The sequence below is a fragment of the Mytilus edulis genome, chromosome 11 (assembly GCF_963676685.1).
Source record: "Mytilus edulis chromosome 11, xbMytEdul2.2, whole genome shotgun sequence".
NCBI classification, from domain to species: domain Eukaryota; kingdom Metazoa; phylum Mollusca; class Bivalvia; order Mytilida; family Mytilidae; genus Mytilus; species Mytilus edulis.
In genome coordinates, this window is record NC_092354.1 from 76,345,417 (window position 1) to 76,362,127 (window position 16,711).

Genomic DNA, 16,711 nt, shown 5'->3' on the forward strand with positions numbered 1-16,711 from the left:
CTTTAATTTCAGAAGCGAATTCAGGGGTAGGCGATATTCGGTCGCCCCTTATAAAGGCTACAATTCTGGTAAAAGCAGACTTTTATAGTTTGGTGCCCCTTTTTTCTTTGTTCTATGAATATCTGTCATATTGACAATGAAACCACATCTTTTAAAATTGTTTATGATGGTCCCACAAACATGTCGAAAATGCATAAATTTCTTTTTTTTTCTAGCTTCTCTCATTATGCGATAGCGGCACCTTTTTAGTAACTATTTATGTGTTGCGTTTAAATATGAATTGTCACACTTTATAGTGACTGAACAGGTAAAACAAATACTTCTCAAGAAACAGAAAAAGAAAACTACTTGGAACAGCACCAGGCTATGCATTGGTATTGTATGAATAAAAACTCAGCATAGACGATATGTTGCTACTTCATGCATTTTCTGTTCACATTTTCACAACAATCGTTCAAAAAGGCTAAACTCACTTTGTGAAAGTTTCAAACAATAGTTATCAAGTGTTTCATTCCATCAAAAATCTCGTGCGTTTCTGCGAAAAAGAATAACGCGCAATTTTGTGAATGAAAGGGGAAAGTAGATCCTTACGCGTTGCATTCGCGCATGTCATTTGCGTACTAACCCAATAATTTTTATATCATGGTCAGTCCACTGATACTGACATTATCAGCGAGTACACATCAAAACAAAAATGTCCAAATTACCGATCATGTATTGTATCCTCGACTGCCTGACTGTACTGTATTTTATCTTTAACTGCCTGACTGTACTTTTAATACGTGACATGTACTTTTCGTTGAATGAAAATGTGTATACACTTTCAATCAACAAAAAAAAGTAGAAAAACACATTGTTTCTAGTATTAAATGTTCAATTTGTCATTATTTTGCTTCAATAATCGATTTTAAATCACCATAAAAGCTAACATGAATCAATTAATTCATCATCTATCAATGTAATGGTCCTTTTTCAAATGTTTAAATGAACTACATAGCACTAATCACACCCTTGTCTTTACTGCAGTTCGTATCGATCCAAAATAACTATGATTGTTGTGACTGTATTATTGTTATCCATTGTAGGAAAATTGTACGGACAGCTTAGCAGTTTTGGTGGAGATATTTTCGTATGGGACCGGATGTGACGTACCATAATTTGGTGGTATTACACCTTAACTTGCATGTATCATCGTGGAATGATCAATTAAATTATCAGACAAAATGAAGTATGGTAAATTCTATAATCTGGGCTTTGTCATAAAAAAAGCACTCATAGTGAATTGTTCCAAACTGCATTATATCACACAATCAATGTGTTGTTGGTGCTTAGTAACCTCCAATGGCGTATTTTAATAAAACTTTAAAATGTATTATATACAGTTATATGGTCTCTTTCAGAAAATACAATTCAAACTTATTGTATTGAAGTAAGTTTAAGTGTCTCAATGAAATATTATGATAAGTTGTATTTGTGTTTTTAAACCAAGATTCTTGATGCATGTCTATATATCATACAATTTGAAAGGTTAAAAAGTTTTATTTAGTTTCATATTGACATTTCATATATGAATTTTTAATCCTTTAATTTATTAAAATCTGTTTAAATACGTTTTACTTTAAACAACATACGTCAAGCTTCCTCTGAAAAGATGGACAAGTAGTGTTGTGTGTTTGGTGACTGTATATACCAAATTGATAAATGATTTAAAAGGACTACTAGTCATAGCAATTCCGTTAATAAAAGTGTGACGAAATTATTAAAAATACAACTGTAAGTTAACTAGCTGCAACTTATGATGTGAGTACTATTTTAAATCTACAATTCACAGATATGTTACGACTTATCTTTATTTCTATAATAAATGTATACTATTGTTTCTTTCAAGTACGTCACATATCTTCAATTTGTTAAATATGTTATTTTGATTGTCCCCAAGAGAGCATTTGCATTATTCACGTATTTGCTGGTGCATCGACGTACACATGTATATTCTAACACGTATACATTTTGTGTGAGGAAAGGAAAAATTAAGTTATATTTGTCCCGATGAAGATATTTTATAATGCATGTTTATGGACACTATATACGTGTTAGAATATACATGTGTACGTCGATACACCAGCAAACGTGTCAAAAACTGTTAATTAGTGTCCATACATTTTGTATGAGGAAAGGATAAATTAAGTCATATTTGTCCCGATGAAGATATTTTATATTGCATGTTTATGGACACTTATTAACAGTTTTTGACACATTCATGAACATAATGTCGTATCCGAGAGGAAACGTGTTTAGTTATTCAAACTTTAAGAAAAACACGGTAAGTTTATGTATGGGATAGATGTCAAGTCCAATAGCACACCAGTCGTTTTCTGTAGGTGTTAAGTATATCACTGAAATATGCTAGATATGAGTTAGCATTACTAAACAATACTGCTCAATCATAATATTGATAATTTTAAGATAGTCTATCTTTTCAAGATATGATTCAAAACCCTCAAATATTAACTATACCTTCAAACAGAGCGTCGTTGCTATGAAAAAATTGGTGTGCCATTATTATATAATTGGAAAAGTATGATTCAAGTATATTTGTTTTAAGAAAGTCATTAAAGTAGTCAAGTCATGTTAACTTAAGACACTGTTTTATTCTCTAACTTACATAGATATCGATATGTGTCGTCGTCATTGTGTAAGTATAATGCTTGATAGAACATCGTATGTCATCATTTACAGGTCTATTAAGGGATTATAACAGTATTCGTAAAATTATAGACGGTTCTTTGAAATAACCACACCAGTTGTTAGAGTTTCATGTACCATCATCAAAACTTTATGTGAATAAGACAAAAAAAGGAAGTACATGTATGGCTAGTTAAATAATATGTGACTAGTAAGCGTATTTAATTTCTCTTAACATATGACAGAACACATAATTGATTTGTTATTAATGCATAGTTATCTCCAACAATACCTTAAATATAACTGCCAAAATTAGTTATGTGCTCTCTTTCAGATTTTTAAATTTTAAATATTTTATTATCAATTTGGTCTTTTAACAAACATCCGGGATGTATGTCTATTCAATACATGTCATGCGAAGCGTAACAATCTTAAGAAGTTTACAAAACGAAATTTCATATATTGATTAAATACGGTATATTCTTTCTTTGATGCACTTTCAATCAATGTATAAATAAAATTCTATAGATCAGAACATTTTGAATGTTATATGGTTCTACTAGTTGCTTTAAACCAAAACAAATGTGACACTTCTTCATAAAAACAGTAAAATTAAAGTTCTATATTTCACGATTGTGTATGAATAATGCTTCAAAGCGACTATTAACCGTTGTCATTGCTTTAAACTAACTTAAATACTTTAGATGGCATTGCCTTATGAAGTAAGTGATTATTAAATCTGTCATGCATAGGTATCTTACGCTTTTGCTTTCTGAAATATATATCTATTGTTTCATTTTAGTACATCTCCAGGTCAATCAATTATTCATATTTTTTTTTATAAACTGACTATCCCAACTTTATCCAAATAAATCTTGTTTTTTTAAACTATCAGACTGGTCCTCATCAAGACAATCCCATTCCTAATGAATCTTAATTAGTTTACATTTTCTGACATCTTCATGAAAAAAGGTTTAAACATAATGTTCGGTTGGAGACATTCCTTTGTTCAGCTTTTCAAATTAAAAGCAAACACACTTATCCTTTTGATTACATGCGGGGAGGCACATAAGTCTTACTCAGTAAAATGAAGGGAGTATGTTACAAAGCTATGACGAATATGAAAGGTTATAAATCGTAGCGATGACAAAAATGGAGGGGTTACATTTTTAACATTCACAGTTTTCTGAAAAACTTTCATTATTACATTCAAAAATTAATGTGAATATGTAGAATAACCGTTTACCTTTTCTGTATAAATAAAAGCCATCAGTGATTTTGTGTATTTTACCATGCATTGAATACAAAATTTAAAAAAAATATCAAAAACGCACCTGTATGTTAAATTATATCATTTTTGTTTACACCTGATTCATTTCAGTGTTGCAAAGTATGTTCAGCACATACTGTATTTTGTGTGCGATCACACTGTTCAGATACATTTGGCAAAAGAAGGGCACACATCAGGGCAACATAAATTCCTGAATGTATATACTACCGTGTCACCGCTATAGCTACCTCCAACTTTTATGACAGTTGATTCATTGGCAATAAATTTTTTTTAACGTAATAATATCTTTATTGCATATTTGCTGTAATAATGTACTAAGTTTACAGCTTGTAACTTAGTATCCCTCATGTTAGTTTACCTAATAGTTTAGGGAAGCACTATTTGGTAAGATATAACTTATTCATAATATTAGTATCTATAGTACAATTGATTTCACAATTATATAAAATAAATATTGTGAATACACATACAGATCTTTTAAAGAATTTCTTTCCTTTTGTTTTACATTAACTTTTCCGGATCTTTTCAGTTATTGATTTTATCAAATGATCCGTATTCCATTGAAAGAAATTGGGCATAGTTTTTTTTTGTAATTTATATTACTTCATCTGAAAATACACCAAGTATTGTGATACATAACTATATAGTTAATACATACTACATGTATTGATATTAATTTATTCAATAACAGTCTAAAATTAAAAAGCTTGTTATGATAATTGTTCTAAATTTTCTACTCGATCATACACATCCTTTAAATTTTCACTCTGGATTAGAATACCTGAATGTGTTGATAAGGTTAATGATGGCATCAGCCTTCTCCTCTAGCCACATGCATCACTGTCTATACAATGATGTTGAACATGAGAGGTACCAGGAGAGGCCAATAGAGATCATTAACAGATAAAAGAGGGACGAAAGATACCAAAGGGACAGTCAAACTCATAAATCTAAAACAAACTGACAACGCCATGGCTAAAAATGAAAAAGACAAACAGAAAAACAATAGTACACATGACACAACATAGAAAACTAAAGAATAAACAACACGAACCCCACCAAAAACTAGGGGTGATCTCAGGTGCTCCGGAAGGGTAAGCAGATCCTGCTCCACATGCGGCACCCGTCGTGTTGCTTATGTGATTACAAATCCGGTAAATAGTCTAATTCGGTAGGTCAAATTCATGAAAGGGAAGGGGATTGTAGTTACGACGTGAGGAACATATCCGATATCATTTGTGAAATGGTTATTCCATAACGGTCAACCAACTCGTGATGGCGTCCGTAAAATTTACGAAGGGATGATTTCAACTTCACCATTTGGAACTCTTGATTTAATAGCTTCCTTGTGAGCAGTAACCCTCTATCAAGAAAATCATGATAGGAAATGCAAGCACGGGAATATCGTATCAATTGAGAGATATATACCCCGTATGCAGGTGCTGCTGGAATGTTGCTACTTAGAAATGGAAAGTTCACAATTGGAAAGCTGAAATCATCTCTTTTGTCGTAAAGTTTTGTCTTCAACCGACCCTCATTGTCAATTTCTAGATGTAAGTCAAGATATGAAGATGACTTAACTGTATCTGTAGTATCCTTTATCTCCAATTCGATGGGATAGATGCGTTCCACATAGTCACCAAATTTTGAATTGTTTAGTGAAAGAACGTCATCTATATAGCGGACAGTAGAGTTAAAGGATATTGCTAACTTCTTATCTTTCTTCCTAAGAAGTTCCTGCATGAAGTCAGCCTCATAATAATAAAGAAACAAGTCAGCAAGTAGAGGGGCACAGTTTGTTCCCATTGGTATGCCGACAGTCTGTTGAAAAACACGTCCTCCGAACGTAACAAATATGTTGTCAATCAAGAAATCAAGCATCTTGATAATATCGGTTTCAGAGAATTTTTTGTTTGAATCAGAGTGATTCTTTACAAAGTAGGATTTATCCCTCCTTAAGACAAGATACTTGTATCTACGTTGGCCATTCTTTTTTATGAAGCAAAGTAATACCAACTCTTTTAATTTGTCTTTAAGTTTGGAATGTGGAATACTTGTGTAAAGAGTAGAGAAGTCAACTGTTTTAATACTGTTACAAGATGAAAGAGAGTTAGATTGTATGTACTCTAAAAGATCTTTGGAATTTTTAAGTATCCACATCTGATTCACGCCACCTCTAGAATAGGCAGTTTCACAATAACTTTGAAGCCCGTCTTTGATTACTGATAAAATGGATGTTAATAATTTAGAAAGAGGTTTTGTGGAGCACTTGGAAGACCCAGCAATATACCGCTGTTTGTAAGGACACTTATGTAGTTTAGGTATCCAATACAGTGATGGAAGATCCAGTTCTTCATCTTTGGTTGAAATACCAAAGGAACAAAGAACAGATAACATGTTGGACAGAATCACCTAATAAATGTCAACCTTAGTCAAGGGGAGATAATTCAAATACAATCAAACAAAAACTAGTATATCAATATATATATAACAATATCAATAAATATAGATATTACTTTTAAGATGCACACAAATCACTGTCCAGTTGTGATGTGCATCAACATATTATTAATTCTACATGTACTATTATAAAGCCTTAAGTAAGTACAAAATAGAAAGATCTCTCGTCAAATGTAAACTAAGTTTTTAATTAATTCCCATTTACTATCAAATTTATCATTTGCTTTAGGGGATCTATAAAAGGAGGTAGATATTTTTTCTATACGGTAGGAATTTTTAATCATAGCTATGATACCTGTAAGAGTCGGTAATGAAGTATTAAAGCGACTTGTATACATGTAATATTTAACCAAAATAATGAGTAAGTTTAGGAAAAAATCCCAAGACCCAAGAACAATATTTTCCACATTAGGTATTAAAGTTAAATTATTTTCAGCTAGAAGAAGTGCTGCAATTTCTAACCACAAATTTCTAACTAGGGTACATTCCCAGAAAAGGTGACTTATAGTTTCATTAGTTTCATTACAGAAACTACACAAGTTAGTTCCTTTTAACCCATATTTCAGCAATAATGCATTTGTAGCAAGAGTTCTATGTAAAATCTTAAACTGGAACATACTAAATTTGTTGTTTTTAGGGGAACAAAAGGGTAAACTATAAATGAAATCCCAATTTTCTATATGAGTGCCTAGTTCCTTACACATTTAGTCTTCTTGTTTTGTAGAACGTATACATTGACCATAATTTATTATAAAAGAACTGACATGACTTTTTATTGTTTTTTATCAATTCAAATTTATCGTTAGATATGCGCGTAATTTTCTCTGAAGTAGTGATTATATTTTTCCAGTCTCTTGTCACATATGAAGCAAAGAATGGTATTCCAAGAAATTAATATTAAGATTATATTTTTCGCAGAATTCTTCTAAAGTAAAAAAATACTGTTGTCATCAAGTAAATCACCTACAAAGAAAACTCCTGATTCAACCAACCTCTGGTAAAAGACAGTTTTATTATTAATTTTCAAACTCTTGTTTAGCCATATGGAATGAGTCATGATCCCTTCAGCAGTGCCATCAGTGACAGTGTTTAGGATATTCCACTTTAGTAAAATATCTATTAAAATTTGAAGATATCTTTTGGATACCATCAGGGGTCATCAACCATATTTTGTCTGCTCCTAATCTGTTATATTGATCTATTAACAATGTTTTCCGTGGGGATATATTCAAGGGGTCTAAAAGTTTATTTATCCATGTCATCTTTAATGAATAACCAAAAAATCTTATATCTGGCATCTCCAACCCCCATTTTCAAATAACCCTATCATGACTTTTCTTTTAATCTTGTCTGGTTTTCCTGACCACAAGAAACTAAAAAAAATATTTTGAATTTCTTTTATTTTATCATCAGGCAGGTTTGGCAAAACTGTCAATGATTGAATTAGAATAGGTAGAGCTAGTTATTTAATGACAGTGATCTTTCCCATATATTTTAAATCTCTATACACCGAGGAATTTAGTAAGCTCTTTATTTTTTTTATTTTTTTTTACAAAATTTACAAGCGTTTTTTTTTCACTGAATAGATCAAATTTTATTCCTAAAAGTTTAAATTTTCCTGAATGATTCCAGTTCAAATTTCTTGTAGTTGTTAGTTTATCCCTTGAGTGAATCTTTGACCCAATCCATATGACTTCCGTTTTATCAAAATTAGCCCACTCAGAAAATCCTCGTAATTGGGCATAGTTAGTGTTGGTTCAGCAAGCATGTGCGTTATCGCATTATCGATTGTGTCTAAATCTTCTTATATAAACAGGCTTTAACTTATTTTATAAAATTTGGTAAGTATGCAATTTTTGTTTAAGTTTCTACTGATCTATTGTATGTCGTCGTGTAGATGTATTACACAAGTTAAGTCATTCATTTTAGCGTGCACAATTCACAATTTGTCTACACTAGAATAAATTATTAAATAATCGTGATTACACATGTTTATTTCTTTTTTTTTCTCTATAAAGTTTATGAATAAAACCACAATATGTACCATGTCGTTACCTATGCATGGTTGAACATTTTTACAAACATATATATAACACATGCCGACATGCATGGTTGAACCTGTGAATAAACATGACCATATATGGCTTGTAAACAATTAACAATTGTGTTTACAATGTTTTGTACTTTTTATAGAATAATGTTTCAACATTTAAAATTGATTTAATTCTGATTTCTTTGATAATCTCCCATGATTCTATTTGTTTTTTGAATTGTCTTACTATATTTTTTGTTATTTAAATTGTTCATTTCAATTATATCTGAAATTTCTTTTTGGAAAATTTTGAAAATGTTTTTTTTTCTTTTCTGAGACATATTGATAATATGCTTTATAGAATGAAAAGGATATTATTGTTAATATGAAGTTAATATCAAAGTATGCTGAATCTTCAATTGTGTACCCTATTACTAGAATTTCAAGACTTATAATGTTATTGTCTATACCTAGATAGTTCATTAATTTCATTGCTATTTTTAGGAAGTCTGTATTAAATAAGCCGTTGACAAAAAAGTGTTCATAATTATCTTTTTCTTTACAATGCTTACATAAGTTGTCTTCAGTAATTTTCCACTTTTTTAATAATTCATTACATGGCAGAATATAGTGAATAAGTTTCCATCTAAACATTTTAATCTGTTATCATGTGAAAGGAGTAGGTTCAGTAAGACCCCTTTTTGGCCCCAAAATTTAGCAGTTTTAGAAAATTGTGAAAATGTAATCTTTAAGCTATTTATTGGAAAGTAAAATGCTTCTGCTACATAAATAAGAGCTGTTTTTGACAATAAAATACACCAATATCGCGTTCCAGCATCATTAATTCATGCTAAATTACTGTAATCTTCAAAATTTTAACATTTTGGCTAATTTTTAGACGGTTTACGTCTAAAATGAAAGTGGCCGCATTCGTGTTCATTAATAATATTGAAATGTAAGTTGTATTTGATGATAATACAAAACATATATAAAGGTTGAGGATGAACACAGATGCTGCGACTTTCATTTTTGACAAAAAACATCTGAAAAGTGACGTTTTTTTTTTGGCATGATTGATAGATTTTTCATATTTAAGCTTGAATCAGGGCGTTTTTAATGACTAAATCAGTCAAAATCTTTCACATAAACTGATCGAATCAATTGAAATAGACACACAAGTGTTTAAAAAATGTCCAAAAACGTTCGTTAGACTAACCTGAAATTTGAGGCCAAAATCGGCCCTTACCGGACCTACTCCTTTCCAAGCCAACTTGCACTATTCTTTGCGACACAACTTAAAATTAATGATACGTCTTGTCTCATACATGACATCAAATACGTTATGGATAAATCTGAAGATAACCGCAACTCTTCCAATGCATCATTACTAGTACTTTCATTCCACAAACAACTTTGTTCATCAAAAATATTTTCTGTATCATCATTATCATCAATAGCTTGTACTGAACTTTTATCTTTTAAATTGGCCTTGCAGAAATCTGAACATCTCGAATAGTCTTCATAAATATGGTTAATACAATTGGTAATGTCATGCTCTATTTTTTTATAGCTTTTCTTTTATCATTTTCCAAAGATCTCATTCGAATGGCACATCTGATTGAGCTTGCGATTCTGATTCTTATTTGTTTTGTTAATTTCATTTGCCTTTATTTAGTCCGGCCGATCGGTGAAAAAATTGCTCAAATAATGAGGAAAGCACCATTGTTTGCATGATGGTACATTTTTGTGTACTGAGCAATACTAGTTATGGACCCACCCTCAAAATTCAATATGGCGGCTTATTTCAAGCTGGTTGCCGTACGTTCTAAAATATTTTCCAGTATTGCACAAAACACAGTGGATTTGATGCTGGAAGCACAAAAATAAACATATTTCAATGGCTTGGTGTACTTAGTAAGATAAGTAAGATTTTGTTTTGATCTATCTTTGAAATACAAAATGGCGGCTATTTCCAAAATGGCCACCTTGAAAAATAAGCAAATATTAATTGAGAATTGAACTGAATACTACCATTTATTTTATGTATAGTGTCATTTAGTATCTGTCCCAGTTCTCTCCTTTTTGATTTTGCCTTGCTTGTCATTTCATACACAAAGTAGTAGCTTTCATAAAAAGCTGCAATAGTAGCTTTCATTAAAAGCTGCATTATTTGTTGTCTTGGGTCAGACATAAAAGCTGTGATTTGGGATTTATCTGCCTTAAGATATCATTCAGTGCCTATCGTATTTCTTGGGTCGCAATACTTTGCAATTTGAGATATTATATCAGTGAAATGGCAGGAATTGAAAACAGCAAGGACAAGAACATTGAATGGCAGAAACTGAATCACTTGGGGATATGGAGAAACCCACAGCTGAAAACGCTTAAACAGAGAACAGAAATGACTATTTAACATTGTACCAAGAATTTTTAGCAGATAGAAAATCTAATGCTCAAAGAACAGGTGAGATTTACCGTGTTGTGTTGGTCTCATTATGATTCAAGCAGAACAGAGAGAGAGGCAATGAATATTTATAAGGAACAGATGGGGGCAATATCTCAGCAACTTCAGCAGTTTGAAGACAGGATAGACCACAAGGCAAGAGGTAATTGCTTGGTGGAATTGATAGTCAGACCAATAAAATATTCAATGTTTATATGGTGATACGGATGGACAAGCTGACAACAACTGAGGAAGGAGACACAGTTCAATTTAAAAGTGCATTTTAACAGCAGGGTACCTTCCAACAACTGGCATCTGTTGTAAATGAATTAGTGGACAATCGAAATAAAGAAGTTAAAATTCCTGCAATGGACACATCATCTAAGCCAAAATTTGACCCTAGCCAGTACAACGCAAGTTTACCAAAAGTACTCAACAAAATCCATGCCTTGGGTCTTTCCCAATTGTTATTCGTATGAACCATCAACCCCGCCAACTCTGTTAAGGGTGTCTTTACCTTAATTCAAAAGTCCTATGTCAGGACCCTTGGCCCTGCATGAGACAGTTCAAATTATTTAACAACAAGCTCAATTTAAGAACATACTATAAACCTCTAGTACTAATCAAGGGTACCAGCAAAAGGCTTATGTGTCTTTGTACGCACACTTGTCATCTACTTTGAATCAATAATATTTGGTTCATAGCAGCAGACCATTACAGAAACAATTGGCTGCAAGCGGATCCTATCAAGTTTCTCCGATGCTGAATTCAGTGCCTACTTACGGTATTATCCCCGTCGAGTCAATGGCAATTCCCACATTTATCACTCCAATTATAACAACCTCGTCAGCTCTTGGAGCTCTAACAGGCTTCCCATAACAGCAAGCTGACTCCACCCACCGATCCAGGAAAGGACAGAGGAAACCAAAAGAGTGTGGCAACAGCTTTTCCTCAGACTCCTCATTGGAGAGAAAATATATCCGATGGCAAGAAAAATCTTGGTGAAAGGGACCGGAGCCTTAGCAAACAGCTCCAAAAATGCAAAAAACTCAATTGAAGAGGATCCTTGAATTGTCGGTAGATGACAATGGGAAAACAGGAAAAATGTGTGTAGGCCCCAGATTGCCAGGGCGATGTTGGCCTCTGGTACGCTCGCAAGGTAAACACAGATGATGATTTCATGGTCTTAAAAAAAAGCATTGGAGCAACGCTTCAACAAGAAAGACGATCAAACCAGATTTGAACGGAAGCATTCCTTCGAGGATGTAAAGACAACGATTCTTCATGGCATGTATAAAGTAAAATCACAAAAATAGTGAACTCAGGGGAAAATAAAAAGACAAAACACATCAAAAACGAATGGACAACAACTGTCATATTCCTGACTTGGTACAGGCATTTTCAAATGTAGAAAATAGTGGATCAATCCTGGTTTTATAGCGCTAAACTCTCACTTTGTACGACAGTCTCATCAAATTCCGTTATATTTACAATGATGCGTGAACTAAACAGACATAATAAATAAAATAGTCAAAATATGGGTACAGCAGTAATCCTAATAGAGAGAAAACCATAAACATTCAACAAGGCGTTAAAACCATTGAAAACCTCAATAGCAAACCAGATGGCGATATTTGGATAAAAAATGCCAATTATGACCATCGACAAGTCTACTTTGTTGATGGCACAGTATCACCGAGCGATAAAGGAAATATAAGAAGTCCTTTGGATAATGAGGTGCATAACCTCACACAAAAACTAGCTGATGTTATGCTTTCAACTAATCAGCATAACCGTGGATTGGTCGATCAATATAACCTCGGTTCTTCTGATCAAATAATCATGAAAGATCACCAGTTTAATGGAAGATCACCTGATCAATATACACGTGGAAGATCTCCTACGCAATACAATCGCGGTTGATCGTCAGATAGAAATACACCCATGCTTTATGCCTATCGATCAGCAACACCCCACTAAGTTAGAGATCATATGAATGTAGTTCCTTAAGACAACGGTTAGCATCTCCACGGACAAACTCCAGAATTCCTGGTTATTTCAGACAACGGTCACCTTCACCAGGATACGGAGCAAATCAAAGTGCTACCTCAAAATGGAGTCTTTACACAGCAAAGGGTCGGGCAAGTAGGCCAACGCACGATTCCAAAGTCAATTGGCCATGAACCATCACAAAATCGAACAGAGGCCCACGGCCTCGTCCGATATCGTCATAAGACGAAACATTTGAAAGAGCTTGTCAGTACGACGTACTATACATGACCAGAAGGTGAGCATGATTGTGGACACTGCTGCAATGATAAATTAGAAATGATTTCCGGCAGAAAATGGAGAATTGAAAACTGGAAACGCTACGTGGTTTGGGTTAACAGCTTGTTATTGTGAAGATTTTAAAGAATGACTCTCGGCATTAATAGAGTAAACATACAATTGGATATGTACAAAGAGCCATTAACAGACGATGTTACACTTAGGCTAGATATTTTGGACACATTGAGCGCAGTGATAAACCTGAGTACTTCCACACTTACCATCAACAATAAAGTGATAAATGCGGCATTTGTTAACAGTGGAAACGAGCTTTCAACTCAGCAAGTTTGCATAAAACGAACCATCACAGTTCCGCCAAACTCAGAACTGACTGTTACCATTAAACTAATAAAAGTGCTGATCAGAAGTGCATTTTATGACCATGCTCTCTGAATAGTTGCGAATCCAAGTAGTTGGAAAAGGAAATAGTTGTCCCTTAACTATTTTAAATGATGGCAATCGTCTAATCCGCCTGAAGAGAGTCACACCTATTGATTACATAGAATAATTTGACGATGTAGTGAGGACGGCAGATGAAAACGCGATAAGTGACGTAAGACGTGGCATTGGAGAGACACGAGACAAGGTGCCTTCGGCACTGCCTCAAAGTTCAGATGAGTTACCTACTATTCCACCACATTTAACCGATCTATATTCACGTTCGACCGACTCGTTTCAACCTATTTCATTCCAACCATTAAAACTGAAAGCGTTTAAAGAACAATTACAAATAACATGTAACATATTGATTGACATTTTGAATTTTACTATTTGTTTTTGTATATATATGCAGCCATATTTGCAAATGTATGTGTAAAAGAAACAACCAAATTAATTGTTTTAACACAAAGTCCATTTTTAAAGAATCATTACTTTAATTTCCTAAATTATATAGAATACCTTTAGGACAAGCTTGATGTTTATACCGTTTTTCCGCCATCTTGAAAATGGTAGCCATATTGGATTTTTCAGAGTGGGTCCATAGCTGAAATCAAAGGGTAGATAACCAAAGACAACTATGCAAAGTTTCATGCTTTCCTCATCAAGTGAGCATTTCTGCTCTATATCTGCATCAATCGGCCGGACTAATTCTCTGGTTTTACATTAACAAGTTTCTCAAGGTAAGAGAGCACACATTTACAAACATGATTAGAACATTCTCTTTTTTTACATATTTTCCCCAAATTGGTACATTTTGAATAATCTGGGCATATACGCTAGAATCCTCATCACCAATGAGATGCATATACAGAACACCATGTTCATTTGCTTTCAAAAATCCCTCTACAACTATATCTGCCTCCATACACGAACTCAAACAAATGGAAAAGTTGGGCATCATAAGAATAATGAACAAAATAAAGTTTATATAGAATAGAATAATATCTCAATTTGGTTTGGCACAAAGGAGATTTGTAATCATCTCCATTAATTCTTTTGTTTTCCAAAAGGTTTACATCAAATATAAATTCTAACTTCTATATAAGATAATAATAAAGTTATAAAAATTATATTCTATAATTGTATGGTTATAAGTTGAACTTTAAAAAAAAACCGGTATTTTAGTATAATGGTAAGTCCGTCAGGGTAAATACTTTTCTGTAGGAGGTCGAGTAACACTAGTTATCTCCTTAAGGCATCCTTATTTAATGTAGTATATAATAACAAATTTCATTCAATATTTTAATGGTGTATACATTTGATGTATGAACTATAATTAATATATATTTTCGTAATAAAACTAGTATTTTCCCTGACTGTGGCAATATTAACTAATAAATAATCAACATTAATTTAGAAAGCAACATGGAAATGCATGTTTTGTGAGAAGATAGCATGATTTTTTATTGTAATTCCTTGAATAATTCATGTTAAGATATTAAGATATATGTAATTTTTGGATTGTTGTATTGTCCTGAACAATCATGAATTATATAACACTTGGAATGAATATTGAGCAACAATTGGTAGAAACCTTAAAGGGCTTAATAAGCATTTGCATATAATTGTTTTGAATGAAATCTCATCAACCTTAAGGACTATTCTTTATTGTGATATTTTACATATATGAGTGTGTAATTTTTCATTATATAATAACGCGATATATGCAGTATGGGTTTTGCCCATTGTTGAAAGAGAACTTGTGTTTGTTCTTATTGAACTTTTCAACAAGTATCTTAATAACATGCAATATATCATTTCCATGATGTTTCATTTATAGCGCAAATATGGATGGAAATGATTTTTATCAAGTGTACTCTGTCATTGAAATTTTTTCCAGGAATGATACTTTAAAGTTTACAGTAAGAGTTTTTAACAACCAGAAAACACGATATTGAATAATTGCTGGTACATGTCTTGCACGTAGAATATCAATTAGAATAATATTATAATAATAATTGGATAATTGATATTGTTTCCTAGGATAAACCAGATAGTCAACAATAAAGATACTGCTACATGTACTATTGATATAATCTGATAAAATTCTGGTGGTCAATGATGGTTGAATTATAATTTTAATTGTAATATTGTTTTGGAAATCTCAAAAGTTTTAATTTTGTATGTGCCAATAGTGACAATAGGTTATACACATGATAAGTTATGATACATGTAGTTAGGTAAACTTTATTTGTTTATAGCATGTACATAACTGGAAAGTGTACATGTTCTTATTATAACAAAATCACTGGAAGTTTATTTTTCATGTTCAATTATAATTACTTTTTTGTCCATTCATAGTGATTAAAATAATCTAATCCTATCATTGATAGACAAGTTTAATACATTCAAATGAAAACAAAATTTCTTTTAAAGTTTTTTAAGACTGACAAGACACGTTATATTTCAATTTATTCCATTATGAAAATTTTAATTTATAGGATATGTATTTGAATATGTACAAAATGTAAACACAGACACAAATGCATATTTATCAATTAGAACTTCAAATCTACCTGTACATGATGTAGATACATAATGGGTTATACATGTGTGAATGATAGAATGGTTTGCATCTATACTATTTCATGTATTTGTTAACTTTAATTTTATTACATGATATATGCATGTATATTTGTCCTTTAACAACAGTTGTAGGATTGTTTAATTGCTATTATTAAAAAAATATCGTTAATACACATTAAACATGTGTTAATAATCAGGTTGAGGAATGAAATATGAAAATTAATATGAGGCAGGCATTACCTGTAAATGGGGACGAAGTCTGTATGAATTATTTTTTTGTAACTTAAATATTTGTTTAAAAAAAAAGAAACGGAAATACCGTAACGTTTCCGATTTTGGTTCTGTTGTTAGGGATTCAGTTGTGACGTTATTTAAATTATGACGTCATATGCAATGTAAACAAAGAAACGCTATCATCAGGTAACGTTTTTTCATATCAAGGAATTATTAAAAATGAAATTGGTATTGTGCTTTCCTTCCTATTTTATACTAGACTGATAAATAT

General features: G+C 32.2%; 1 protein-coding gene across 1 annotated transcript in view; it reads left to right on the plus strand.

Annotated features, from left to right (window-relative positions):
* Positions 1-1,606: 1,606 nt before the first annotated feature.
* LOC139496309 (leucine-rich repeat-containing protein 15-like) overlaps positions 1,607-16,711 on the plus strand; it is a 332,962-nt gene continuing 317,857 nt past the window's right edge. The window contains exons 1-2 of the mRNA XM_071284813.1: positions 1,607-1,800; positions 14,212-14,360. The gene's annotated coding sequence lies outside the window, so the exon portion shown is untranslated. The remainder of the gene's footprint in view (positions 1,801-14,211; positions 14,361-16,711) is intronic.